At 33.8% G+C, this 27,422-nt stretch overlaps 2 protein-coding genes across 6 annotated transcripts in view; one reads left to right on the plus strand and one right to left on the minus strand.

The window, feature by feature from the left end:
* LOC124359151 (protein furry) overlaps positions 1 to 27,422 on the minus strand; it is a 693,398-nt gene that overhangs the window by 336,061 nt on the left and 329,915 nt on the right. The window lies entirely within an intron of this gene.
* The window catches only part of LOC124359168 (FMRFamide receptor-like), a 419,981-nt gene that overhangs the window by 201,585 nt on the left and 190,974 nt on the right, over positions 1 to 27,422 (plus strand). The window lies entirely within an intron of this gene.

The raw sequence follows: 27,422 nt of genomic DNA on the forward strand, positions 1-27,422 counted from the left end.
ATATATTAAAGAAACGTTAGCAGGCTCGCTTGGCTCTTTTAATAACGTTGTAGTGGCGGAATTATTTATCGAATTGTGGTTTTTAGTAACTGTATATCTTACAACAAATGTGTGACAATAAATATGTAGGAAGCCCTTTATTAATTTTAAATCAATGCTTGTAGTAATGAAATGAATGATGAGCAATAATAGCAGTAGGCCTTACATAGGAGGAAAGTAGATAGTTCATGTTCTGGTTACCAGCAACTTTCAATATATTTTCAACGTCGACAGAACGACCTAGAGGGGGGCGCAGTCTACGCTGGGAGTAACCGACTGTCAGTAATTGAAACCTCCACTTTCCGTCAAACTTTCCGTAATTAATTACAAAACTCTAATCGGATTATTCCACCCTAGAAAGACGGATTATGTCCCGTTGGATGAGGGAAATGCTGGACTTTACACATCGGACACTATGTATATACGGTATCGCACGGATTAACGATCACGTACTGCCCAGGGGTTGAGCTAGGCCTCGATCTATCTCTTGCTTCAATTTACGACCGAACTTATCTCACCGAGCTCGTACCGCCTGCTGAGCTATTGATTGCTTTTACAAGTAACGGTTCGTGTCACAGCCTACATTATCGTAAACATACTGCTGAACCATATCATCACGTTGGACAAAAGATACATGGTGGTGTTCTTGTTTGTGTTCCCACTTCATGTTGTGCAGGTTTGATGTAATGACTTTCATGTCATACGTGAACGAGCGAAGTATGCTATGTTATAAATGGGAGATCGTCAGATTTTAGAAGTGTATACTTTGTTAGAGTATCCAAAATTAGAATATGCCTTTAATTTAATTCCTTAATGGGCTTGAAAGATTTGAAAATTTAACCTATATCAATTAAACATTAAAGAATTGTTAGCTAAAAAGGATTTCAAATCGTTTTAATTTAGACCAAGACGTTTAAAACATAAGAAATTACTCCATAAGAATGAACATGATTATTACCGTATTATGATTCATTATGACTACGCTTATTAGCACAATATTCGGTTTGCCACGCATCATAGTTAGTTAACTAATCTACACTTTTAAGATGACGGCCAATGACTTTTTAGAATTTGTGACAATGTGTCATCACGGCTCTTATACAATACAGGCTTTAATTAGATTTTTCCAGATGTCTGCCGTACTTGATTTGTAACGTTCTTTCAATTGTTATGTAAATTATAACTGTATCATTTAAAAGATTATGTATAGTTAGTTTCGGATTTTCGTGTTATTTTGGCGCTTATAGTTTATTTATGGTTCTTTATTTGAAGTTTATTTTTCACGATGGAAGGATTGTGAAGGAAACAGGATTTTCCGGACATTTGCCGTCGTTCAGTGAAACAAAAAATCAGTAAAATCTTTTATCTATTGTTTTTAGGTAATTTTTTCTGTTACTTGTTCGATAATTTTATGAGTGTATGGCATATATCAAAATTACTGTATTTATTACTAACAAAATAAGCTATAACTATCTCAGAAACTGCATTAAGAAGTTTAGTTTATTTTGTTTCCTGTAACTCGTTTGGCATCATACTGAAGGGGGTAACCCCAAAAAAGATAACTACTAAAACGTATCAGTTATAATTCATGCGTTTATAAACATCAAATGTAAAACATATATACATTATATAAAGAAGCGATATCGTACTTGTTATATATAATTTAAAACAGCAAAATGCGTATAGTAATTATTTAATTATTGCACATCCACGCTGTGGTACTTTGTTGTATTACTTTGTTTACATATAATTTCATAAACGTTGTCAAATACAGCCGCATCGGGAGCTCGGAAAAGGTTTTATTCAATTTAAAAATATACAAAATAATTAGTAATAAAACTTTTAAATCAATTAATTGAATATATATTATAATTAAAACTATTAAACAAACCTTATTTATACATTGAATTAATTTAATTTTATAGATAAAAATATAAATGTGTATCATGAAAGTACATTATAGGCCTCACATATATTTGAGTGTCTGCGGATTAATTATAAATGTGTAACTGTAACTTAACATGTATTAAAATTTACATTTAAAGGATTCAAAGGGCAAAATATTGTTTTACACAATAGCTCATGAGTGTAACATTGTGATTGTTAGTGAGAACTGTACGGGAACGTCTATTCACACTTTCGTGCTGCACTTGACAATGGAACAAACGTCTACGTGATGTCTCACACAAGGTGTTGCACGTATTACATGAACCAGACCATTATAACTTTTAATTGTAATGCATGTTCAATTATCATAGTCCTTTCAATCTCTATTATCACTTTTAAAACGAAGCTGTTTTGAGTAGATAGGATAAACATTAATCCGGATGACCCATGCAGTTAATTTAAGAATTTACATGGGATGGTAATTCAAAGTTTGGATTTGCATTTTCAAAATTAAATTCTGTGAAGGGCTTACGTTTCAAAGCACTCTCCCTTTACTGAAAAAACGGAAAAAAAAAAAACTATTAACTCACTACATTAATGCAAAAGTAGGTTTATACACCGTTGTTATGAGGATTATTTTTTTTTTTATGACACATACCGTGGTTTTAAATACCATAACTTACAAATGTGTGTATGAAGCACACAAGTCGAATGCTGAAACGTCCAAAACAAAACAGCTAAACACAAGAACTAGCTGTGGGCAATAATATGAGTGTACATACAGGATTGATCAATTATTAAGAATTACTCACTCATTGTGTGTTTTAACAACGGGCTATACTACATGAAGCTGACACAGTTGACCACGATGAGCGGGAATATTCAGAGTGTGTACAAAGAGTATTGTATAAAGGGAGTTATGACGATATGATTGGCTTGTGGCGCACCCCTGCTATCGGAACTGATAGTGAGTGATGGATGTGGCGGCTTTGTCACTGTCCACACTGGCGCGCAAACATACTCACACTCCGCGCAAATTATTATTCACCTACTTCTGGGGTTATTGTCTTTTTACAGCACAAATCTCACCAAATTTCAACAAAATTTCTATATTATGCTTAACAAATTCAAAACATGACTAAGAACATTATCAAATTAGCATTTTAGAAATCTCGTCTTGTTTATTTTATATTATTTAACAACAAAACAGATTATTTAATAAACAATAAAATATACATTCGTGTCCTAGATGACAATCTAAAACGACCATTACAAAAATTGATACTATTTGCAACTGCACGAAGCCCAATTTTACTAACCGTTTTAATTTTATAAACCTGACTTGCCAATGTTTTACAGAATGAAGTTCACTACTCTTGGGTTTGCCGGGTTAACAAGAAGCAATTCTACCTTGATAGCGAAATGAGATTGTTGTTGCATGAAACCGGGTTCTAATCCCGATCTGGGTCTAAGACTGTTCTGAAAAGCAAATAACATTTTGGTCATAAAATTTTGTTTCATTATGACTCTTTAACCAGTCTTTCTTACAAAAAATGTTTCTGATGTTTGTTGAATGTATTTTTAGCGCAGAGGGTTAATTGCGATGAATAAATACCACTTTTCAGACCATCTTATGAATGATGGTAGGCATGGTAGTTTTTGTGCTTTTGAATTAATCCAGTGCTTGGTTCATATATTTGGTTTGACTATAAATTGTTCTTTTATACTATATTCTCACAATTAATTACATTTTATATACCATACTCTGTCTCTAAAAGCGTCTTCTACAAGGGAGACCAGGTAGTGCAAACATCATGCTTATATAAAGGGATGAGACTAAAAACATACCCTACATTTAAACCCCGCTAACAGCATATCTGTAATGGAAAAATGATGAACATCCTAAAAGGAGGTTGGCCCTAACAACATCTCCTATAGAGGGTATACACAAAAGAACACCATACATTCTTAGATAAATACCTACATAAAATTAGCGGAAACTTGGCATTATATTTGTTGGAATTTATAACCGGAGACATTAGAACACTGAAGACATCCGATACAATATGATGTATGACATCCGATGTATTGACGAGATATTGAAACAATTAATGGATCCCGTTGACTCAAAAGAATTTCCGTTCGTCACTGAAGTTACTTGTTCCATGTAGTACAGTTCATGAAACTGTTCATTATATTTACTAGCAAATTGTTCTTTTATAAGTTAAAAATTTTAGTTGTGTTATCATATTTTTTTAGGGTTTTGATCTTTTAAAATTTGTTAGTAGGTTTTACATTAGTTTTGTGTTGAAAGTAACCTTCCTTGATGTAAAGGTTACTATCCAGAAATGTCATTGGCTCTGTGGAAATATTAAAATTGTTATCAAAGGAGTTCAACGCGATTATGAAGTCTAAAGGTCTTTCATGACATTCATAAAAATGTCGTCTAGTCCAGAATAAAGGTTTGAAAATCTAGAAACTCTTGTTAAAATTTCGCAACAAAAAGATTTGCGTATAATGGGGCCATTCCGGTACCCATGGCCGTTCTTTTCTTTTGTAAATCAAATTTGTTTTAAACTCGAAAGCCATTGGAAGACAATATGAAATTTCTGAAATCAATGACAATAGTTAAGTGAAGCTATCAGTTTCCTTATTCATATTGATTGACTTGGAGATGAGAAATGAATGTCATGTTAATAACTCATTTAAAACTTAGCAGGTTTCAGACTCATTAGGCAGCCTTGCAACTGAAGTTCCTCTCAACTCTTGTCCCTTTTCAATATACAATAGAACAACTTGTAATACATATAGTATATTTCAATCTACAACTGTAACCTACTTTCGGCTCAAGAAAGCATATATTCGTAGTGACAGCTATGCATTTGTGCTATAAAAGAAATCTTCGCAAGCACTTACTGTAAAGATCACATAATTATATCGAATTACATTTAATTTCATAATGATCGTAAAGTCAAACAAGAGTGGAGAATCGTAACAACATATCGAAACATACATATAACAAATAACAAAATTAACTCATGAGATCTTAAATCGAATAAATTCTGACGACACATCAACTTGTACTAAATTCTACACAACCATATGGACCTAATATACACAATATTATTATGTTTCACTGTTATTCTACCTATTTAAGAAATTTACAAAAAGTTTAACTAGAGTGAAGAATCATAAGGTTTAGTACAGAGCAATGTAGACATAATACTTCTGTGAAATATATTTTCCATGTATCAAACATATTCATAAACACGGATTAGTTAAAATTCAAAGTATTCTAATCATGTCATTTAACATATTTGATATATGTATTAAAATTAGTATAGTAATCAACTAAATCCCTTTTTTAACATTTGTCACACGAATTTCGGCATTCCTCCATTTTCAGTGTACCCTTAAGAAAATAATAAAAAACTAAATATACAAATATGGATAAACTATGTTTTTAAGAAAGGATTTTAGATGATTATGGAACTAATATAGAGATAAAAATATAATCTGGAGATAATAACATAATATTTAATTTTATTTAAAAGCTTTCGACTAAATTTGCAATGTCGAATATCATATTTTAATGTTATTTCCTGGAAGTTATTTTATTACTAACGTTTTAAAATGTTTTTAATTAAAAAACATTCATAATGTAACATTGTTACCAAACTCTAATAGTCAATTTAAACTGTTGGTTTGTGATAGAAATAGTGTATCATGGTATAAAAATGTATAACGAGTAACTAATGAAAATGTGCAGTAAACAATGCGAAAGATTGACAAAAAATGTTGAGCATAAAGAATACAGGTTTACACTCTAGTGCCCTTTGTTTTATTTTTAGAGGTGATAGATCCAGGACATCCGTGAGAGCTAATATAGTGAGTCTAGGTCAAGGGGATTCTGTGACCGGTAGTTCACAGTACATAAACCTGACAAGACGTGCTCCCCCCCCCCCCCACACTAACCACAGCACCAACTGTCTCAGTGAACAGCGATAGTATCAGATATATGTGAGTGTAGCTCTGAGGAATTAGAACAAACAGTGTTATATTGTCTTTACTCATGAACTCTTTATTGCAAAATTCCACCGGATTACGTTAATTTTTTAAAATGAAAGAAAAATATTGAAGGCATCAATTTAAAAAATTACATAACAGAAATAAATAAAAATCCATACGTATTTTTTTAAATTTTTATGACGTAAAAACTGATTTGTTACGTTTTCTGACAGTATGCTTTAATTAATTGAAACATTTTTAAACGTCAACCTTCCAATCGTAATCACGTTGATACTATATTCTCACAATTAATTATATTTTATATACCATACTCTGTCTCTAAAAGCGCCTTCTACAAGGGAGACCAGGTAGTGCAAACATCATGCTTATATAAAGGGATGAGACTAAAAACATACCCTACATTTAAACCCCGCTAACAGCATATCTGTAATGGAAAAATGATGAACATCCTAAAAGGAGGTTGGCCCTAACAGCATCTCCTATAGAGGGTATACACAAAAGAACACCATACATTCTTAGATAAATACCTACACAAAATTAGCGAAAACTTGGCATTATATTTGTTGGAATTTATAACCGGAGACATTAGAACACTGAAGACATCCGATACAATATAATATGTATTGACGAGATATTGAAACAATTAATGGATCCGGTTAACTCAAAAGAATTTCCGTTCGTCACTGAAGTTACTTGTTCCACGTAGTACAGTTCATGAAACTGTTAAATATATTTACTAGCAACTTAGCAATACTCGAATAGAGTTTACGAAATGGCTGCAACAAAAGGTTATGTAATTTAATGGGTAAATGGGAACTTGTGAAAACCTGAGATGTCAACGCTTTTCAGTTCACGGATAAGGAATCAGTTGGATAAGTAAAGTAACAGCCTGACTACCTAGTATTCGTAAATAAGCATTAATGCTGGCACATTAATCGCCTTGTATAAAATGTCAGAATTAGATAGCGGTGTTTAGAAATCTGATTTAGTAAGAAATAAGACAGGATAGGAAATTTTAGTGAATTCCGTTTAATAGACCATTTCCTTAGACGAACCAAGATAATAGTCGGGATCTGAATCACGATAAGGTGACATGTCGTATAATGGTAATATACGCTTGCCAAAATGTGTTTCGGTTTTACTAGACAGGATAGGAAATTTTAGTGAATTCCGTTTAATAGACCATTTCCATTAGACGAACCAAGATAATAGTCGGGATCTGAATCACGATAAGGTGACATGTCGTATAATGGTAATATACGCTTGCCAAATGTGTTTCGGTTTACTAGACAGGATAGGAAATTTTAGTGAATTCCGTTTAATAGGACCATTTCCATTAGACGAACCAAGATAATAGTCGGGATCTGAATCACGATAAGGTGACATGTCGTATAATGGTAATATACGCTTGCCAAATGTGTTTTCGGTTTACTAGACAGGATAGGAATTTTAGTGAATTCCGTTTAATAGACCATTTCCATTAGACGAACCAAGATAATAGTCGGGATCTGAATCACGATAATAAGGTGACATGTCGTATAATGGTAATATACGCTTGCCAAATGTGTTTTTCGGTTTACTAGACAGGATAGGAAATTTTAGTGAATTCCGATTAATAGACCATTTCCATTAGACGAACCAAGATAATAGTCGGGATCTGAATCACGATAAGGTGACATGTCGTATAATGGTAATATACGCTTGCCAAATGTGTTTCGGTTTACTAGACAGGATAGGAAATTTTAGTGAATTCCGTTTAATAGACCATTTCCATTAGACGAACCAAGATAATAGTCGGGATCTGAATCACGATAAGGTGACATGTTCGTATAATGGTAATATACGCTTGCCAAATGTGTTTCGGTTTACTAGAACAGGATAGGAAATTTTAGTGAATTCCGTTTAATAGACCATTTCCATAGACGAACCAAGATAATAGTCGGGATCTGAATCACGATAAGGTGACATGTCGTATAATGGTAATATACGCTTGCCAAATGGGTTTCGGTTTACTAGACAGGATAGGAAAATTTTAGTGAATTCCGTTTAATAGACCCATTTCCATTAACGAACCAAGATAATAGTCGGGATCTGAATCACGATAAGGTGACATGTCGTATAATGGTAATATACGCTTGCCAAATGTGTTTCGGTTTACTAGACAGGATAGGAAATTTTAGTGAATTCCGTTTAATAGACACATTTCCATTAGACGAACCAAGATAATAGTCGGGATCTGAATCACGATAAGGTGACATGTCGTATAATGGTAATATATCGCTTGCCAAATGGGTTTCGGTTTACTAGACAGGATAGGAAATTTTAGTGAATTCCGTTTAATAGACCATTTTCCATTAGACGAACCCAAGATAATAGTCGGGATCTGAATCACGATAAGGTGACATGTCGTATAATGGTAATATACGCTTGCCAAATGTGTTTCGGTTTACTAGACAGGATAGGAAATTTTAGTGAATTCCGTTTAATAGACCATTTCCATTAGACGAACCAAGATAATAGTCGGGATCTGAATCACGATAAGGTGAACATGTCGTATAATGGTAATATACGCTTGCCAAATGTGTTTCGGTTTACTAGACAGGATAGGAAATTTTAGTGAATTCCGTTTAATAGACCATTTCCATTAGAACGAACCAAGATAATAGTCGGGATCTGAAATCACGATAAGGTGACATGTCGTATAATGGTAATATTACGCTTGCCAAATGTGTTTCGGTTTACTAGACAGGATAGGAAATTTTAGTGAATTCCGTTTAATAGACCATTTCCATTAGACGAACCAAGATAATAGTCGGGATCTGAATCACGATAAGGTGACATGTCGTATAATGGTAATATACGCTTGCCAAATGGGTTTCGGTTTACTAGACAGGATAGGAAATTTTAGTGAATTCCGTTTAAATAGACCATTTACCATTAGACGAACCAAGATAATAGTCGGGATCTGAATCACGATAAGGTGAACATGTCGTATAATGGTAATATAAACCGCTTGCCAAATGTGTTTCGGTTTACTAGACAGGATAGGAAATTTTAGTGAATTCCGTTTAATAGACCATTTTCCATTAGACGAACCAAGATAATAGTCGGGATCTGAATCACGATAAGGTGACATGTCGTATAATGGTAATATTACGCTTGCCAAATGGGTTTCGGTTTACTAGACAGGATAGGAAATTTTAGTGAATTCCGTTTAATAGACCATTTCCATTAGACGAACCAAGATAATAGTCGGGATCTGAATCACGATAAGGTGACATGTCGTATAATGGTAATATACGCTTGCCAAATGGGTTTCGGTTTACTAGACAGGATAGGAAATTTTAGTGAATTCCGTTTAATAGACCATTTCCATTAGACGAACCAAGATAATAGTCGGGATCTGAATCACGATAAGGTGACATGTCGTATTAATGGTAATATACTCGCTTAGCCAAATGTGTTTCGGTTACTAGACAGGATAGGAAATTTAGTGAATTCCGTTTAATAGACCATTTCCATTAGACGAACCAAGATAATAGTCGGGATCTGAATCACGATAAGGTCGACATGTCGTATAATGGTAATATACGCTTGCCAAAATGGGTTTCGGTTTACTACTAGACAGGATAGGAAATTTTAGTGAATTCCGTTTAATAGACCATTTCCATTAGATACGAACCAAGATAATAGTCGGGATCTGAATCACGATAAGGTGACATGTCGTATAATGGTAATATACGCTTGCCAAATGGGTTTCGGTTTACTAGTTTTTTATGTTCTTTCAGCTTTCTAATTGTGCAGTGAATGCAATCGCATATGTTCTCTACCGATCAAAACAACACTGCAAAGCTTAAATAGCCATATAGATGCTATTATTGATACTCTACTAAAATACTACAATTTGCACGGTACATTTTTAATATATTTGAATACTTTAAAATGGTTATTAGCAGTGTAAATAATTCTATAGATTGCACTTAAAACACGGGTTTTTATTCATTAAAAAAAAAAATAAAAAAAAAACAAACACACACTGCGACGAAATTTTGCGACACAAAGTCTGATAATTGATATACAGTTTGAAATGGCAGGGGTGAATAGATTCAAGCGTTATTACTCCACAATCTGGTAATAATTCACCTGATTAATCGCGACGTCCCATACGGTTATTTCAATTATCAATGCCATCTGTTATCGATACATGTATCTTCTCAGTTAATTGTTTATTTTACCAGTTCACATTTTCACTTCGCATAATAAATAAATGAGGATTAAGTTTGGAAATTAACCGACAAAAACATTTTACGTCTACTGCAGTGAGCAAAATCAATATATCAGTACACGTACAACTGAATAAAGCGGTATTGAAGCGCAACTCAGCAGGACTTGGATCTTGTGAAATAAAACAACACCATTTAACATTTTTATTTATTTTTTACTCATAACGAAGAGGATGAAGGGAATGTAAAGATTCAAGATTTTTTGTTTTTGTTTACAATTCTTGTAAATGACCTTTGCGCTGTGCAATAGTTGTATTCAATATAACTCTCAACAATCTCAACAATCTTAATCTTTTGTTTTACATTTAATAAGAGGAAAGCATATCTCATAGTAGTACTATAATGTTTCTTTTTATTATTAAATTTTGAATTTAAAGAGTCATGTTCACTGAACAACTTTTCCCAAATCTCTTTCCTAAGATAGTATCTGAAGGTTTAAATGCTATTGGGGGGAAATCTACGGATTTCTCGAAACTTTTTGGTGGTTTCAGAGTGTTTTTCGGCAGCTAGATTTACAGTTCATGGTGGTTCGAAAGAGTTGCAATGAAAACTTTGGACTGTAGTAAGCTATCCCCAATATTGGTGAAAATGTTATCAATAGCCGTCTGAGATTCTTTAACCTCCCGTGTGAATGAATTTATTGTGTTTCAACCCATATGTTGCCATAGAATTTTTTAGGTTAGTACAATGAGGACTTTTGGACAAGATATTTATGTTGAAATCGCCTATCACCATTGCATATGTGAATTTACAAGCGAGAGCATTAAGGCAGCAATTCAGCTGTTCCAAAAATGTCCCACCAAAACATTTTGCATGTAGGGATTCTGTAGACAGATACCAAAAGTACAGAAGTGTTAGACAGAGTATTGAAATTTATTTTAGCAGCTGCCAATTGACAGAAGTTCTCAGAAGAAAATTCGGTAACTTTAATAGTCCTTTGAGCGAGAATACAGACTCCACCCTTCCCTCTAGAGCGGCGGCAAAACCCTTTATATGAAGAAATACATGAAATACTGATCGCACAAAACATATAGTCCTACGAAACCATAACGTGGGATAAGACCTGTATAACTGTCTTAGTGAACATCCGACTGGACAGTTAACAGGTGAGACCGTAAACCGTTAAGCCAGTAGCCGGTAAACGTGAGCCGACACACAGTTCTCGCACTCCCGACATTTACGTTTATCGATACACATTAATTGATTTAATCTTCGGTGACAGTGGTGTTAACGCGCTTGCTGATCTTGGTATCCCGTACTAGAGCTGCGGCTCAGCCTCGACATGATACAGTACATGAGATTTTTTCGGTTTCGTTAATAATTATCACACTTCGCATTAAAATTGTACTCATGGTGTTGTAGCCCAGACTGACCTTGCAGCTGCCCGAATAAAAGGCTAGAACTACTCGTGCTATATTTAATAAAGGTTACGAACAGTAACAGGATTCTCTAGGCTGTAGAAAAACTACATTCAAAGGTTATAAGATCGTATTGAGAGTCTCAGTTGGTAATCAATCAGACAATACATCTCCACTGTCAGTTTTACACCATCCTGATTGGCGGTTATAACTAATTGGGTTAGCGATATAATGAGAATCCATTGTGTCATTAATGAGGAAGTGGTGAGTGCAACTGGGTGGGCAGTCACTTACTATAACACTGGTAACAAGTAATTCGTTAGCATATGACTGTGCATTGCAAACAGAATTATACAGTATACAACATGGCTGAGGTCAGTATAACCGCAGGGGATCTGTATTCACCTGGTCGACAACAGATTTAGTAGGATATGATCGCACCAGTGGAAGTAAAAATAAATCTTGGTAAGTTGTAAGGAAAATGATATTAAAGGATTTTAATACTTTTACATGAAAATAATATCAATATGATGCGCACTTTATAATATCCTCTTAAAAGAAGTATAAAATAAAGACCACGGTTTCAGGAAGGTACTTATGGACTCTATATGAATGCAACATACCGAGTAAAAGTTATACAAATCAAACAGTTAAAATCTGAGAAACCTTATATTGAAGCTACAAGATTATTTATAAAATCATTTAGCGAATCTTGGTTTATACACTTCGTCAGAAGAGTGAAACTCACAAGCAAACATGTTTACACTGTACACTGTTATACGCTCTATAGATCTCGTAATGTTCGGAACAAATAAAACAACTGGTCGGATGTTTAAAATTGAATAATTACATTAGAACAGAACAACCTATAACAGAAGTCAAAATATTCATGCAGAATGAAAAGAAATTAAAATTATTCATTCGTCTAATATATTATCGAAACAATTAATATATTGCGGTATTTTATTGATAAGAGATCTGAATTTGTAATTTGATTCACTGCTTCCATACAAGAGTTTCGTTCCTTCCGGTCGCAATAGATTGAAATCAAGCAATACTTATAGGTTAGTCCACATTCCGTTCTCTAAGCTATAATATCGTCCTTTGTATGCCTTTAGTTACCGATGTGTATGTTCACATAGCGTGAATGAAAATTGCCTCATCATTCCAAATTGTCTAGGAAAACATACAGTATTACCGACTGATAATTCATTCATCACTGTTTTGCGAAGTTGCAGCCTACAACGAAGATAGTTTTCCAATAGCATTGAGACGAGGTAATGATGTTTGAGTTTAACCTTAATAAAAGTTTCATACAGAAGTTTTACAACATTTTGTTTTAAAAGATATTAAATTTACACTATTGAACATGGCTTGTGAAATTTGTTGCTGAATTTGTACACTTGATGACGGGCAGGCCTGCCTGTCCAACAGCAATCGGTTTTAATACACTTTAATGGAAGTATTTTCGTAATTTGTATGTAAAACATTGTTGACATTTTATTCCACCCACTTAATATTAAATTTTAATAGTTTTTGTACCAAGTTTTTAGAGTTATCACCATTTCCTCCTAAAAGTTCCCATTTTAACAAGATTAAAAATATACATTTAATACCAGCGCACTCTGATGTTTGTAGTATGCACGGTCTTGCACCTGGAAGAAGAAGTACAAAGAAACAAGATTACTTTCATAGAATATTTCAAAGATGTACTCTCGACAGCGACTGTGGGCTCATCTGATATACAAAGCTAATGCATCCTTAATAAAATTCTAACTGAAACAAAACAATGAATCTTGCAACTTTTTAAATTAAATTAGTTATTGTTTTTAAAGTAATTGTACATCTCCTTAAAAAAAATTTATATGATTAAATACACAAAGATTTTTACTAATTACAAAATTGACTTACTTTTTATCAAGAGTGTTTTCTAAATATGGACATTTTATTTTATGACTCAATAACGTTTAGTAACTGATATGAAGCTATACAATTGTTTTCTTTATATAATACTATCTGACCACCAACTATTTGATCGAAAATTATCACTTTCAAACTCTTTATCAAGTTGGTTGAGGCTGATTTTATTATTATTCCCGCGACTTGAAAAAAGTATTATATTTTTAACGCTTCAGATACAGTTCCATTTCAGCCACAGCTAAAACTGGCACGGCCGACGATCGATTATTTCCTCAGGTCAATTCTCCTATTTATTTGACGAAAATAATATATATGGCAATATAAATTAACTCTTGGTTCCTAAACTTTATGGGCATGGTTAAATCAGTGTCATCAAATTGATTTGTTTCCATTAAATATTCAAGAACAGCTTCAATAATAAGAATAGAGCTTATTATGGAAGAATGTGACGTACAAGGACTACATATTGCATGCTTCTGCTGCGTTGGCACGTGTGTTAATAATACACTCCTGGAGCAAGGCTCTGGGGAGTTGCTACGTGTACAGACGCTGTGCGCAGTTGAAAATTCAGATCACATTAGTAGACGAGTTACGCTAAGAGGGATTGCATGTGTATATTAAGAGTAAACGAAATTCTTAAAGTATATATGTGTATATCACAGAAAGAAACACAAAATTGCTGAATTGCATCTTGTGTTGTAGTTTCTTGTTTCAATATATTATTGTTAATAATGATTATAAAAAGGGCGTACAGTATGTTCGGTAATCTAAGCCAGATAGGACTATACTTTAGGTTACATTTTTTACTTATTTTGATCTGACAAATAAAATGGTGATAGAGAAATTTAAGGACATCCTGTGTACGAGAGCTACGAGTTAAGAAAGGGGGTCAGGATTGGTTTCTTCCTAAGTAATCAATGCTTCAAATAATTAGCAGCGAAAAATAACAATGGAAGATTGTAGTGTCAATAGTGTTGTAGTGTAGTGTAAATAAACTGATTATCCGCTATAAATGTGTATTTACGATGGTTCATAGCTAATCTACTTCTCAGTGACAAAAGGATTCAGAAAATAATACCAACTAGTAAGCGTAAACTATTGTGGAGTTATATCTCTTTTGATAAATTAATAATAATATTTGAGCGAGAAATGTGAGTGAAAATCTGTACCTTCAATTATTTAAAAGTCGTTTGTGTTGCTGTAAGTTCTGTGTGTGCTATCAAAGCGAAACGCCGGGTAGAATGTATCAAAGTGCTTGTATTGTAAAACAAGAAAGAATGCGTTCAGAACTGAGCGCCCGCCGTCTGTTTTGAACATTCAACAATACAAACATAAACAGTTTTTCATTACACATTCATTGCAGTGACGTTTTTTATTATCTCAATACTTGGTTGTAATGGTTGTAAGTTCGTAATTAATCATTCAGTTTAAACAGATTCGTTATTATACAATGCAGGAGTAGAAGTACACAACACCATGTATCGCGTATCAGGCTTTGCTAAAGTTAAATGGTAAATTTAGAATTATATCTCATATTATTGTTGACACACAGAACTACAGACAACCATACGGCACATTTCTACATCCTTTGGTAAACAAAAGGATTCAAAGGATTCACTGTGTCAGCCTACTGAGTGATTGGCATCAACGACACTCAGCAAAATTCTATGGCTAGGCCTGCAACATCTTGAAACTCATTCTTGCCAGTTCACGATTTTGTTATTAAACTTGGTTTCATATCACGTCTACACTCCAAGTGACCATAACATGATATTGGATGTGGTGGTATGATTAGGCTACATATGTTAATAAGCCACATGTTAAAATCTCACTATGAGTGTACTGAGTTTGTTTACTAATTTATTTATCCTAAAATTTTCCTGTTTCCATAATGGTTACCCATAAGACCAATATTAAAGTATTCGCTAACGCTCCGCCAAATCGAATGGAGTGATATGCACCATAATCGAACTCGGTGTTCGTCATAGGGAAATGAAGCTTCATGCATAATTTCAAGTCACCAGATCAGTTCCTCTTTTTGGTATAGTGCGAGTAAACAGACAGACAGACAGACAGAATTGAATATTTCCTAAGAGTGTAAGTAAGGCTTCGCTAACGCCCAGCTAACTACTCTAATATACATCTTACTACTATACTATAAATATCTATTTTTTTTCTTTTCTACGGCTCAATTAAATTCACAATATCTATAACTATGGCAGAACCCATAATTGATATTTTATCCCATTAATCGAATTAACTTACCGTTCGTAATGGTTTCCCCACAAAGCATTCTGGTTGTCTAAATACTCAACAAGGATTGCGGGTATTTTATTTTTAACAATAACCAAAATAAACTGACCACAACGGTTCTCATACGTTTCTTTGGTTCATTAGCCGGAATCATAACAACTGCGGAAAGAGGATAAGAATGGAGTACACACAAGGGATTGTGGACGTTTCTGTTTGCGTTGCCAACGTGACATCCGGAACAATGTTTCTTGCAATTCATTGTTACAACTAACACGTTTAACACAAGGAAGTTATATTATTTAGAATATTTCAAATATTCTGCAATAATTATGTGGCAAAAGCAGGAAAATTATAGACTTCTCACTTCGAGTTCAAACTTAATGTTCATTCCAGCCATTGGGCGAACTAATTGCGCACAACGTGTGTTGGTTATATTATTTCTGCCATGATTTGAAATAAAATAACCGCTTCATGGTGAAGGTATTTTGGCATACCCAGATTGGTTGTGAGCAGCAGTTTCCAAGACTTGCTAATTTGGTTATTGTAAATAATACATATATTACAGGGATCTATAAATCATATTATAACAATTGCTGCACCTGCATTAAGTACGATAATTCTTGAACTTAGGTAAAGGTAAGGATATAATTAATCTAATTATAACTGTTAAATCTAGTAACAAATTATACACATACAAAAAGCGTATAAATGTAAACAGATAAAGGACATTACATTTTTACTTATTTTGAAACAAAATATCTAAGCCTACAGTTTAAATTATTACAACAGACATAGCTCTAAGTTAAACAATCGAAACATTGTGTCAGAATTCCTTTTTGAATGTGCTGCTTGTTTAATATCATCCCGCAATATGCTTTATACCTCAAACAATGTAGCCTTGTTTGAAATTCGAATTAGAATATTTGTTAACGTTTTACACAATCTATATTTTTATATTACACAATCTTTGTTTTCTACATCATTCTTGTTAGGAATTTAACAAGAGAAAATAACCAAAAACGATTAATGGTTGTCGCCTATGTAAAATATAGCTAAATATAACTTCATGTTACACGTTCGCTTTCCACAATAACATTAACTGAACAATAAATTGACCTTATATGTTCACTATAATATCGCAATAGCCGACAAGGGTGGATTGCGAATAGGAACAATGGTGAAGGACAAAGTCAACCCCACAGTTGTACTCAGGGGATATATAGAGGCCTTGACCTAAAAAGTGATCCATCAAAAATACAAACTGGGGACAGCAACATCGTGTTCTCGCTGTGCACGGGTATATGACATTCTCGCTGTGCAAGAATATTTGACGTTCTCGCCATGCACGGGTATTTGACGTTCTCGCTGTGCACAGGTATTTGTCGATCTCGCTGTGCAAAAACATTTTACATTCTCGCTGTGCACGGGTATTTGACGTTCTCGCTGTGCAAGAATATTTGACATTCTCTCTGTGCACGGGTATTAGATGTTCTCGCTGTGCACGGATATTTAATGTTCTAGCTGTGCATGAGTATTTTGACATTCTCGTTGTATCTCGGGTATTTTCTCATTATCGCTGTGCACTAGTATATGACGTTCGTTATCCCTATCCACGAGTATTTCATGTTCCCACTGTGCACGAGTATTTGACGTTCGTTATCGGCTATCCACGAGTATTTCATGTTCCCACTGTGCACGAGTATTTGACGTTCGTTATCGGTATCCACGAGTATTTCATGTTCCCACTGTGCACGAGTATTTGACGTTCGTTATCGGTATCCACGAGTATTTCATGTTCCCACTGTGCACTAGTATTTGACGTTCGTTATCGCTATCCATGAGTATTTCATGTTCCCACTGTGCACGAGTATTTGACGCGGGATCTGCCAGTCTCGGAGCATGGAGTTTGGTATTGATAATTTTATAACGATTATAATAGAAATTTATCTCTTATATTTATTTCCATTGTACATACAATTTTAAAATTTACTGAAGTAAATACGACTTTTCCAGCTTAATTCCAATCTGATCAGTGTGTAACAAAAATTAATACTAATTTTGTAAAAGTGTTATTTTTATTATATAATACACATACATATGTGTGTATGTACGTATATAATAGTATTTACTTGTGTGTGAGAATGAAAACTAAGGCTCCATAACCTGACAGCAATTTACAAATTTTATTATTCCATTTAACAAAATAAAACAGCCTTTAGACGAAGATATGTAGGTAAAATCATTTCCCACTCTTTAATTAAACAAGAGTTATTTGATACCCGTGTAAACTATTCCTTTTCCTCCAAAAGAGTTTTATCGAAGGGCTGACAAAATAATAATTTAAGAGACAAAAATTTACGTACTAAAATTAACACATTATTTTATTAGTTCACTAGGCACACCAAATACAACTAGATACATGTTCTATTGATATAATATTTAAGAACTGATCCTTGAATATTCAAAACTACGCTGAACGTGTTGTGTAGACTACTTACAGACATTACAACAAGAGTTAGTTCAGCTCTGTAAAAAACACCAAAGCAGAAGAGGATGTGCAGTCAATGTACATCTAACTATCTTAACAAATTGTGGATGTCTATTTTGGATATAACCGACCATCTCATCGAACCTTTCCTTTCCTATTATTTAAAATTAAACTGAACGAAAAAAGACTGGAAACTAGTGTACAGCGTAAAACAGTTTGAAATTATAAATAATTTTGAGTAAATTATTATTTTAGATTTTTAGAACAAGACTTACCCGTATATCCATTATATTTTGTTACCCGACTGACAAATTCGACTGGTAGCTAAGAAGTAAAGATAAAGGAGAAACTGCGATGCAATGAGCACACAAAGATTAGAGTTAAAGTTATAAATGAACGAACGATAAGGACCATAAGGCGCTGACTGTATCGCTATTAGAGAAAAGCCGGGGCAGTAACGCAATTAAAGGTGACAGAAACCAACTGTAATTTGTTGAGAGAGACTTTATATCCTTAGTGTTTGGAAACAGCAGCTGCGATACAGCTACTGCCGCTGCCGTCCTCGCCGTACACTTTCTCTGTTTGTTACCGCAACAGATGCAGGGGTTACGATTTATAATTAGGTTTCTCTCAGCATTGCACCAGTATGATACGTTAGTGTTAATATAATACTAAACAGATAACACAATATCACATTTCTAAACCTTCATTCGCATTTTACCAGAGTGCGATTCACTATGTAATCTTACGTGTATTTTCACCATTTACAATTTTCGTGTATTTCAGAGTATTCCTCAAGTATTAATCTGAACCAACCTTTACGAACACTGCACCAGATCTTGTGGTCTCCAAATATATTAAAATATAAGGACCTATTAACATGCAGGAAGATGGTATCAAGCATATATGACGCTCATTAAAACGAATTCCTACCTCCGCAATTAATGTATTCTTGGTTTTCAATGGACGTAACAATATAACAAACTTCTAACCGTTATAAAATATAAAACTATATAAAACCACAAAACAACTAATCTAACATCAATGTACTGTAACTCATATACTTAGTAAAAAGCTTCATCCAACATTGTGTGACATGCTTTTAAAATAATGATTCTGTTAAAACAGTTTGTATAGGTACTATACAGAAATGTATAAAACATCTTCGGGTCCAAATACCAAACTGAATTTTTAAACATTGAAGGATTGCGTTTAAGGATTACTATTGTAAGTTCTTTTTATTCCTAGTACTATATATACATGTAAATAAGTGTTAATATATTCCCCCGTGGAAAAGTCCCCCTACAGCTTTCTCTATAGCCGAGGCTGCCACAGATTCTCAATGCACGATTTTGTAAAGTGAAATGATTGTAGTACAGTTCACCAAAACAAAACAGGGAAATTGCAGGGAAGATCTGTTTCGATGTAACCAACACAGACAGCTCTCAGTGTAGCTTTACGGAGAGATGCTGATAGATGACGTGCAGAACAGTGCACGATTTAGCTGTTGGCTAAAAATATCGACTTGTTGATCCGATGTAGTTTGCAATGAGAGACCAAAAACTAAGAACTTTATCACAGACCTTAGCAGAGGATCTTCCACCACCACTGCCACAGCAATCCCGTCTTCAAATTTATCACATTTTCAATGCCAACAGCGCTCTGAATTTGTGTTCTCGTAGCTAAATTCCCAAACCACACATGAGGTCAGTGATCACAATGCTATTATGTTCTACAGCAGAAGTCTGATTAATCAAACTAAACGGAACCAGGGCTACCTCGGATAAAGAAAAAAAACTCGGATAATACAGTGGTTTTAATAAAATATTCTAGTTTACAGAAAAACACCTAGTTACTAGTATAATAGTTTATTTATACAGTGGATTATGTGACATTTTACGTAACTGAAACTAATAGGCGCGTTCTAAACCCGTATCGTCATTGCTCTAACCAACAACGGATAATTGTCGGCCCGGATAATGCAATATATTCCACATCTTTAAACACAATACTTACTATTGTGGTGTTACAATCAGTTCTCTAATACAAACATTTTTATTGAATTTGTTAAACACAAAGATGTTTAAAGCCCTGTAATATATTAATTCAGAAGACATGAAAATATCCTTTTATTACTCTACGTGGAGTGATTGGAACTTGAAGTAGAATTTAGGGGCCATAACTAAGTGCAAATAAAACCCGAAAAGATTGTATGGAATTTGCATGTATGTAAGAGATGATCGGAGGATTTCTTTTTTTTTCGTAAATATATTCATTTCATTCAGTAAAAATGTTAAAAAGACATAATATTTTAAAATTAAATTTAATTAACAAAACGTAATTAATATCCTTATAAATATAGTGAATAAGACAAATATGGCCACCTAAAGCACATGTATATACTAAGAATTTCACATTTTTTATATTCAGCCGTTGTTTTCAATAATAATGGAATACAAAACTAATTACATTTGCTACTTTAAAAGTCTGTGCTGACTTGTGGATTGATAGAAACATGTATTCTAATTTTTCTGAATTCATTAAACACGTTACTTAGAGTACCAAAATTTTAAAATTAAAAACGTAAAAACCAGTGTTTTATATTTTCCTTTTTTGGATGAAACCAGTTAGTGTTCTTGGATATACGACCTACGTTCATACTTTTGATTCACACCACATTAAGATTGAGTAATCATTTAAAACGAATTTATAAATTCCTAAACTCAGTTTTATTAATACGCTAAGAACAGTGTTATTTAAAATTAAAACACAAGTTACAACGCTTACAGAAATAGATGTAACTAAAAACGTATCAAACAGTAAAGTGGAAGTAAATTCCGGGAGTTTATGGCGTGCAGGAAAAGAGAGGTAATATAAACCAACATCACAGACACGTGCCTTCCTCTTGAATGTCCGCTCGAAACAGCGAGCCTGTCGTTTTAGTCTTTACTTAACAGTGGAAGATATTTGCCGACACCCGTGACCCAAGTAACACTGACACGTGCCTTCCTCTTGAATGTCCGCTCGAAACAGCGAGCCTGTCGTTTTAGTCTTTACTTAACAGTGGAAGATATTTGCCGACACCCGTGACCCAAGTAACACTGACACGTGCCTTCCTCTTGAATGTCCGCTCGAAACAGCGAGCCTGTCGTTTTAGTCTTTACTTAACAGTGGAAGATATTTGCCGACACCCTTAACCCAGGTAACGTGGAGGTGGTAGGTATTTTCACACCCGGCGAGCACAGACGTCGACGACTGTGGCTATCCTGAGAAAATTGTGTCATGTTGACCCGGCTTTGTTGGTCAATACGAGACCAACTCCTCAGTGGCTAGGTTACATAGTGTACTGTGAGATACCAGTCTTTCTCTAGTCTTCCATCTAATTATTAATTATTATTTACGTGGAACCGATAACTTTTGGTCCAACTACAAATATCTAATTTACATGCACCACGCATCTTTCGTCAAATTCATTTGCATGCATTCTTTTACATCGCTCATCTCTTTTTTTGAAACGATAAGACAAAAGTGGGCGATCCTAGGACAAATGAGTGTAATTTATACTCACGCTATTTTGACATTGACAGTTGTAGTTCATGTAAACTAACTAAACAATTGTTATTCTGTGTTACTCAATCATCTGGTGAGTCATGATGTCGTGGAAGACAAAGAAGCATATCGTCATTACACTACAGTAATAACTAAAACTGAAATGATGTAGTACTTGTTTAAGTGTAGGTTTTTGTAAACTGTAGATGTTCAAGGAAAGATGTAAACATAACCAACCATATTTCAATATTCATGTATGTAACTGTACATCAAGTATTGTATGAACTGTAATCAAAGCCATTGAGTGAAATATTCCGATTTTAGTATCCTATTAAAAATAAATTTTAACGGATTGGCAATCTGGGATGTTGAACAACAAACCTTGCCATAGCCAATAATAAATTATAAAAATTTACTTATCAAACTTGGACAAAACAGAGGTACAGATTTAGGCCGCCTTTCCATGTGGACGTTTTTATAATATAATCGCCCCAATTATGGGGTTACTAGTATATGTTTATTGTGTAGATGTGTCAACCTATGAAAATGATATCCGACTGCACCACCCATGTGTTTCCCTAGTACACTTGACACACAAAGCACCGGTGGAAATGTTGAGGGTAGGATCGTCGCTGTCACTCCGAGCTTAAGTACATAATGCAGCAAGACGGAACGATATATAGAGGAAAGGATTTCTAGGAATGATCATTATTCATCTAAGGAATGTCTCGTTTTTATAAATACTACGATTTTACATCGTTCTTGTACAGTGTTTACAATTTAGTAAGTGTCTCGTACACACATGTCAACTTAAGGTAGCCAACAAATTGTAGTCAATAACTTATGAATTATCAACATATATAATAATAATAATGATACAATTATTCGAGGTAGGCTAAAAATGCTACCTCACAATCACAAACGTAATATGTTTTTATGTAATTTTTTCTCAGATACTTGGTGTATAGACTAATATACGTCAGAAACTAACGGCCAGGTACGTAAATAAATCAGAGTCAGCCATATATGATACTGATATATAATATATGTAGAACCGATAACCGATATTTAGATACTTAAAATTTCTATTTTCAAACTATTGGCCAACACGAATTAAAAGAGATTTACGAATTTGATTTTAACATACATACACACTAAATGGAAATGAAAAACACATCAAAGTCCGTTTTTACTCTTAAAACAGCACTAACATTGTCCATATAGCGGATACAAAAAATATAAAGATGTACAGATTACAGCCGAAGTGTATAATGGTCAATTACTGCAGCACAGAATTATATACATTAAATACAGGAGTAAAGAAGCAATCGATAAGGTTACCATTATACTTGTTAACGGAACCAAATACAGAATGAACTTGTAAGTGATATCTATGCACAAGCAGATATACATCGCACTATATTACGACTGTTAGAATGAAACAAAACGACAAATCTGGTTTTGATGACAATTTAACGACTCGACCACGATCGTTGTAGCTCTGGATGACAATTTGTCAAGTGTGTCAACTGCCCAGTCAGAGGCAGCAGACCCTCGTCACGGCTCACAGCCCAGTACATCCATCATCTGGAGCTGCTCCCTCCTGGATGCATGACGAAAAACCGTAACCTACGAAAACGCTACATATTTAAACTAACGTAACATCTTACTAAATTAAGTCTGTCGAAGACAAAGTCTAAAAAGGAATGATTTTTGCCATGACATACAATTTGGAATATTTAATAGGGATATCAAATTATAAATACCTCGTGACAAAAGCCGAACTGAATAAACGTGTCGCAAGGCAAGAAAACTACAAGCATGAGAACATTTTCGTACATGTCCTCTCAATGCTTGGTAGGCTGTAGAACAAGTCACATAAAGCCCAAGTATGTCGCATTGCTGCAGGGAAATACTAACTGAACAAACGCAGTTTTTATAAAGAGCGCAGCACGTGAACACCTGGAGCCTACATGGATGCTCTTGCTTGTAAAGAGATACATGTAAAATACACTCGTTCGTAAGTTCTACAAAGGCTCGTATTATCAACTTGTAGTAATTGTCTCCTCATATGGTTACACTGCTTCACAGTGAATAATTTACATTCTTATTTATTCTACTTAATATGTAATTTAATTCTTAAGAATTCGTTCCGTTCTAATCTGTATAGTTACAGTTCGGATCTGCGTAAGGGTTATATTACAGGAGGCTAGAGTTAATTTCGATTGTATAAACGCATACACACAGGTATTTCTTAAAATATATAGAGATATTTTTTCTAAGAAAGAAATTTATCGTTAGCCAAGATAGTTTTGGTGGAGTTCGAAATGGGAGGAAATCCAAAGGATTAAAAATATGACATGATATTCTTTTGCAGATAAAATGTATTTTTGTTTGGCATATTTAAAAAACCGTGTCAGATAAACACACGTTAAGAAATAGTATTCAACCTCAGTAACCATATACACACTCTTGGTCTCATTATCCATAAGTATATAACTATTATTCATATTTCGAGCTATACCATTCATAGATAACTTATCAATATCATTTCGACAAAAACCAGGTACGAATGTTGAGTTTAGGTTCATTTTACCTTTCGCTTAGTGGAACGTTTAAAACGTGACGCTGTCACAGACTGGAATCTAGTATTAACGTCCGCCTAAGAATATATAAAAAAAATCAGCGACGCATAAGCCCGAAATGAACGCTTTACATAATTTCGACACCGCAGACACCTAGACTACAAAACCTGTAATCTAGAAGAAGAGGCGTTCTCATTGTTTCATAAGTGCCAAACTGAGTTCACTAAATTGTTTAAAACAATACTCCAAAACAATATCTTTGTTGTCGCGGTGTCTCTGATGTCTAAACGATGCAACGCGCTCGCTCTGAGCTTCTTCGTCACCGACTTTTTTTACCTCTTCAGACTCCACATTCCACGAGTCAAGTCAGTGATAGCGTAAAATTTCAAAAGTTGCACTACGTGGAAGGTTAAATGGAGCTAAATCCAACATTTTGTATTGAATGAACCCTTCCCACATAGCTACGGTATGTGTAAAAACCAGGTTGTGTACTCATACAGGCTCCTTATTACGACGCAAGTAGCTCCGCTCTCCTAAACTCACTCGAGATGCGTTCCTCTCATTGCGTGACTATGCTACAAAATGAAGAATCATATTAAGATTATTTCAGTATATTACAGTAAAAATTTATTTTCTTACACTCTACAATATAATACTCAAGCGATGTATTAATTATATACTCGGCATAGAGTATCTTTTCCACATTAATTTACGAGTAATATCTAGCGCGATAATTTTAATATAATTATGTACACCGTAATTGTGATTACAGTCACAAATGTAAATTATGAAAGTGCAAGTAAGCTAGTAACAGAAGATTGCATAATTAGCCAATATCCCACAAGTTATGTGCGCTGTAATTACTAAATTGAACTCAAGACTGAATATTGAACTATTAGGCTTAACCTGGTTATTACTAATTAACTCATTACTAACCTCATCAGCTCAGCTTATGGAAACCCTGTTTGATATTGTATCAATGACGTAATTGCTTTTAATTAGATACGCCATTTTGTGAAGTCAGTCTGTTTTACTAGGATAACAACCTTTATAACATTGTAGGCTACAAAATACGCACAAGTGGTAAACGCATTCTTCCCGTAAAAGCTGAGCGGTCTCTCTGATTCTGGAATATGATCGATGAGGTCGACGTGAATTAAAATCTTTTGTGTACTGATTGAATTATTTCTACAGTAAATGCACGTTCGAAGTATTTTAAACGCCCAGAACGAACTCCATTAGAGAAACGGAAATTGCGTATACACTTTAATCGATATGGCATTTATAATTAGAGAAAACACGCTATAAAAATAACCGTCGCATCATCTTTTTATTTTCAAACTATATTAAACTTAAGTTTCATCTTGTTTACACAATATACCGGATTATTTCCTTCTGCTTTGAATAAGAATCTTCTTCCATCGTATGAAATAAAAAACTTTTTGAATGATTTTAATTTGAATTTAACTGCTATTGATTCGTTATTTATTTGTGGCTGGATTTTATCAAATATTAACCCATACTATACGTAGTTCTACAATGTAAATAAGTAAAATTTGTCTTGACTCTAAAACGTTAACTAAAACTTAAAATTAAAATAAGCTGGACTTTTAAGAATGTTCTATATTTTCTTTCTGTTATATCAAATTTTTCATCAAAACCTACTACAGCTTTATATAAAATCTGACCCAATTTATATGTAAGGTATTTTTCTATCGTCTCCTTGTACATTACCTCCGAGATGCTAGGAAAGCAATGTCAGTTCCACAAAGGCAGAAGCAACATCAAATTTACCTTAACAATAGTAATTTCAAATGACTGTCAGGAAATGCTACAGACAGACACATCTGTATAGACGAGATAGTTGTAGACTGAATTGGAGCGTTTTGCTATTCTCAAGTATCAACTACCTTCATATATATTCCACTCCGTCTAAAAGATGCAGTCGTTCTAGTTTTATTTAACTAAAAATGTATTTATATCAAATTTAGCATGACGTTGTTTACTTAGTTTCAACGTATTTTCATTACTAAACATTTAAAAAATGATATTATAAAATATATACGTTACAGGTACAAGTTAAATTAAGATAATTTATTTATGAAAAACTGTTTAGGATAAAATACAAAAACATATATACCGATGAATATCCGAATACTTTCCATTTATGAGAAATTATAGTGACAAGTACTTGGGTATCATCTATTGAATGGAATTTCAAGAACGCGGTAAGTGTGTCAAGTTGATAAACGAGCAGGACGTGCTGCAGTTAGGGCATCAAGTCTGGAAAATTGTGTCAAAAAAATTATCGGTTTAAATCTGAATTACTTTAAACTTTTAATTTAATTTAAAAATATATTACAAAAATTAATATTGAAAACAAGATTATCACACATTACAAAAGAGTACTTTTTCCATCAAACAACCTTTCAATACAAAAGCTATAAATTTTATGTACAAATTAAAAATACATAAACCAGGAAAATAGTTTGTTATGTACATGATTTATGTAAATATTTTGAGTATGTAACGTATTAAATCTAATTACTTGTAACTAAAAAACATAATGACGTTTAAAATATTATTCTAGACCAAGATGATGATGAAAACCTCCTATAAGCACTAAATATTATTTTAATCATATAGCACTTTTCTAGCTAAAAGTAATTACTGCGTAAAAATACCGGGGAAAACGAGCATGGAAACACATCGTACAGAATGTACGGTTTGATCAAAATCTTTGTGAACTCTGGGGCCACTCGCCAGCTTACCACCTTAACGAAGCTACATTTAGGTTCCCATTCTATATTAATTTATTAAAAGTTCTACTTCCTGTTGATAGTTCCTGATGATGAAATGTTTCATCAAATTTATGGTTTTACACATTAAAATTTAATTTTGGGGTTTGGAGGATATTATTACTCCCATATATTTCTTCTTCCACAATTATGTGGTGTGTACAAATATTTCACGTTTCTAGGTTTTTATACATGATTTTTCTATGTAACATCGGGAGCATGAGTGTTCTTTG

Source organism: Homalodisca vitripennis, chromosome 1 (assembly GCF_021130785.1).
Source record: "Homalodisca vitripennis isolate AUS2020 chromosome 1, UT_GWSS_2.1, whole genome shotgun sequence".
Taxonomy (NCBI): domain Eukaryota; kingdom Metazoa; phylum Arthropoda; class Insecta; order Hemiptera; family Cicadellidae; genus Homalodisca; species Homalodisca vitripennis.